Raw genomic sequence first — 4481 nt, forward strand, 5'->3', positions numbered from 1 at the left:
AGAAACTAACTGTAAAAATCACCTCTTCTGAATAGTTTCATCATAAGGATTTTACTTACCTAATTTGTCTTCAGTCATTAAGCAAGATGCTTTAAACCTTTTTTTTCACAAAAGATCAATTCTTTGTTTATTGCATGTTCTCAGGAGAATTATTTGTTGAGCTTCCTTTGGGAAATTCCACCATTTCTTTAAATGGCACTTACATCAGCCCTCTGGTGAGAGGTCATTCGTATACATCTTTTTCTCGTTTTTTTTTTATTTAGGAGTCTGGTCAGTCTGCATCTGTGGAAAATGAAAAGAAATTGAATTTTTTTTTATATTTGCATATTAATTAAATACTTCCATTACTTAGGTGTGGAAATGAAAATTGCATTATTTATTTAATTTGCCAAATACACAATTCGTGATCTCTTTTATTTTAGAGATATCTAAACTGAGCTTGTTGTCACAAGTACTTACAATCTAATTAGCTATTAAACTACCGAGATCCCCAATTGAGTGTTTACATTAAAGAAAACAAAAGTCTGTTCCAGTTCTTTTGTTCTGGTAGATCAGTTCAACGTGAGGCAGAGTGGCCGATCGATGATCCTATGGTCTTATCCGGAAATTTTTATCTACGCTCTGGATATGAATTTATTTAACCTCATGAACTCAAAGTAATATATAAGTGCAAAATAGATTCCGTATATCGGAATTTTGATCCCCTGAGACTACCACACCACCGCGTCCATTAAAGTGTAGCTTTACTCCTGCCGGGCTGATATAACATGTGAGTAACTTTGTGATTATACACGCTCAGTATACTTTAATTTATAGCAGTTAACAATTCCATTCATGAATTGCGGCAACCAGCGTGTCTGCTATTAATATTTAATATAGTTTGACCTTGGAAATCTCAAATTATACTGTATTTGGTGTATTTTACTAACGTTAAACGCAATTTCACTATTTCACCTTTAATATAAATTCGAGTAGATTATTGTGCTTGGCTTGTTATTTGTCAAGTTTGTATTCTTTATATAGCTCCAACTTTCTTAAGGGTAATTCTTGCGTTGGGTTAGATGCTGTTTTATATCCTTTTACAGTGTATCGTTTCATAAATTTCAGGTCAGTGTTGAATAAAGGGATATATGGTGAAGAGAATATTACTGCATAAGACCACTTGATAATTTGAGTGGGTGAATATTCTCGAGGACTTCGGAACGGCAACTCGGCTTACTGCTCTCCATTATTAAATGATCAGATATATTGATAAATATAGTCATTTTAGAACTATAAATTTTATTATATCCCAGAAGTTTATTCAAAGCATCCACCCAGTACTTGGATAGGAGTGGAGAGATTTTTAATGCTTTTTTAAGATATTTTTGCCATGGGCTGCAAAACAGCAAGAGCATGTGTATGGCCGGAAGGGCCAGGCAATGTACCTAAACAACAGACATTATCTGCATTATGGAAATAGAGGCTGACTTCAGGGAAAAACAGGTCATCTCTCAAAGTGTTAATTCCTTCACTTCTCATCTCAGATTGATATTGGTGAGTACCAGACACAACCATTCCTTCACTTTGTCCTTCTCTAGAGTCATCTTCCTCTTCTTTGCACAGAGCCTCCTCTCTTCAACTTCTATATTTTCTTCAAGATATATTGCTGGACGATTTGGTTGATGCACAATTAATATTCCTCCCTTTCAATTATTTTGACGAATTCAGGAATGATAAGACTTGGAATGGAGGAGCCATTTAATTCCGGATTGTCCTTTTGAGTGTAAATTTATTTAGATTATTGAAATGAATATGGAATATTTCCTTTTGAACATTGTTCTATCATAAATGTAGTGTATAAAAGGAAAGATACGATCCGTTTTAATGATCCGTTCTTTCAATTGCTATTTTATATACTTCATGAGAAGTTTTTTAATATCAGCTTCATTTAATTGCAGATTCACATAATCAAATAAGTGTAGTCTAGTCTCCTTGAGAAGCGAAACGAGGACATCTTCATCCCAGCAAATCGTCTGGAATTAACTTAGGTGATTAGAGCCTCTTGATTAATCAGAACTGAAAAGAACTCACTACTCTATCTCCTGTTTAATCACAATCTTCAGGTGAGTACCATTAGAGCTTTGCTTTTGATCAGCAGCACACAAGTAAAATGACCCTAATAATGGATTAGGGGAGATGTAATAGATTCAAGAGATTACCCAGGAAGCAAAATGATAATCATATAATTACAAGGAAGTATAATGAAAACAAAATACTCTTTATTTCATTACTAGCACACTCACACTCTCCATAATAAAATGAGTTAATGTGTAAAGCTATAAAGGCGACCTTCCTATCTGCAAATTTGCTACTGTACAGAAATGATTACTCTCAACATTAACTTATAGCAATACCTTTAGCAAGAAACATTTTTACCATGGCAGACTCCTGTCCTAAGCCTCCCAACTCTGTCTATGCCCTTCATTTCCTACCGGCTCGATGGGTTAATTGTGGGTGAGCAAGGAAGCTAGTGCCAATTCTACCTAAATCCAAAGTACTATCGATTTGATTATTCCCTTTTATATGGTGAAATTTACAATCTAAAATTTGTTAGAGAATTAGAAATTTAATATATTTCTTCACTGGTACCAGAACACAAGAAATTTTTTCTTAACAAGCTATCTTTTTTTTTCAGAATATCTTAGGGCTGTATAATCTTTTTGTTATAATATTATACCAAAATTTTACCATGAATGATATTTTTTTCGGTTGATACCTACTGTATTCATGGCCCTTATGGAATGTATTTTTCATCATATACTATAGTTATTCCTTTACACGAAATCGTATTTTTACTTGATATATATCAGTGCCCATAAAGTCGTCCTTTTGTCAGCTCTCATGCAATTAAACAAGTGTTTGGTGGAAGAAGAGACTTACTTTAGATACTATGGGATCCTATACTAACAAGACATTGAAATTCAGTTTAAAGTGAAGCAGGAAATTGTCGTGAAAAAAGCTTAAATCAAAACAAGGTGTTTTCTTAACTTATTTTTCTTAGAAAATATTCTTGGGAAAACTGAAAATTGAAATGATTTGTTTTATATTAAACTGCAATAATTTTTTCTTCATAATGAATTATCGGACAGGTATAAACACCTCATTAGTTCATTAATGACTAAACCTTTACTGCAAGTGGGTAGGGGGGAGTGTCGTTGTCTTTTTTTTCAACCTATATCTATCTAGTTACAGTATATATCTATCTATCTATCTATCTATCTATCTATCCAGGGGCCATGTCCTGGACGTAGACTTTCAATTGCCTCCACCTGGTCCTCTCCCTAGCTCTCTTGTATAAATTGTCCAGCTGTTGCAGTCTCATTTACGTCCTCCAGTAAGCTGTCCAGAAACTGTTTCCTTTGCCGGCCTCTTGCTCTTCTCCTCTCTATCTTTCCTGTAAGGCACAAAGGTTTGATCTTTCTTAATGACATGTACCAGAAATTCCATCTGCCTCCTCCTTATCACTTTTAGATGTGATCTCTCCTGTGTCACTCTTCTTAATACTTCAATTGTAAGTCTCTCTCTCTCTCTCTCTCTCTCTCTCTCTCTCTCTCTCTCTCTCTCTCTCTCTCTCTCTCATGGATTCTCCAACATTTTTCTGTACAACCATAATCTAGCTGCATTTCATTTTCAATTTCCGACCAGTCAAACCAAAGGGTTTTCTCCATATTTGCTCTTCGTTACGAAGACGGCCTGACCCACTCGTAAGGTGAATTCTTACTTCCGCCAGTGCAGATGGGAGGAGGTTATGTTCTCGCCCCTGTTTGTGTGTATTTATTTATGAACAGCTTCCTGGCCACAATTTTACTCATAGAGTAGTGAAACTTTCAGGGATTAATTGTTATGATGAGTCGTGGAAGTGGTTCCATTTATAAAGCCCTAGGTCAAAGGTCAAAGGTCGAGGTCGATCAAAAGGTCAAGAAATAAGCTGCCGTGGCCGTCGTCTGCCCTCTACTGAGTGCCCCTTTAGTTTTTAAATAAGTTTTTAATCTGAAAATATGAAGTTTTATAAAGTGATAAACACACTTAACAGTTCGTTTAGTATAAAAGTAAAAAGTTGAATTCGTTTTGCATGAATTATTTTCGTTACTAATGTTTCATGTGGACATTTCGGGCGACAATATCATTTTGATGAAACGATAGTGGTTATTAATGATCCAAATGGCTGCATAAGGCCTCAATATGGTCTTTAATATTTTGTGAACTAAGAAACTTATATCGAAGGCGTAACTTTAACTTTGTGTGTACTTTAATTCCTCCTTAAACTACTATAATATTTTGTCATTTTGTGGTCGAGGTAAATGGTAGAGTTTGTAAGAATGTTTCCAACACTATATCAAGATATTTGTTGTTTTAATTGATCTACAACTAGAGGGGCATTCAGTAGAGCCCAGACCTCCACTGCAGCAGCTTATTTCAAGACCTTTTGCCTGACATTG

At 35.0% G+C, this 4481-nt stretch overlaps 1 long non-coding RNA gene across 1 annotated transcript; it reads left to right on the forward strand.

Annotated features, from left to right (window-relative positions):
• The first annotated feature begins 610 nt into the window (after window positions 1-610).
• LOC137636991 (uncharacterized) lies at window positions 611-2553 on the forward strand. Its single transcript, XR_011043339.1, has 3 exons — window positions 611-769; window positions 1108-1536; window positions 1941-2553. It is a non-coding gene; the product is annotated as an uncharacterized lncRNA (long non-coding RNA).
• The last annotated feature ends 1928 nt before the right edge of the window (window positions 2554-4481 follow it).

The sequence above is a fragment of the Palaemon carinicauda genome, chromosome 3, assembly GCF_036898095.1.
Source record: "Palaemon carinicauda isolate YSFRI2023 chromosome 3, ASM3689809v2, whole genome shotgun sequence".
NCBI lineage: Eukaryota > Metazoa > Arthropoda > Malacostraca > Decapoda > Palaemonidae > Palaemon > Palaemon carinicauda.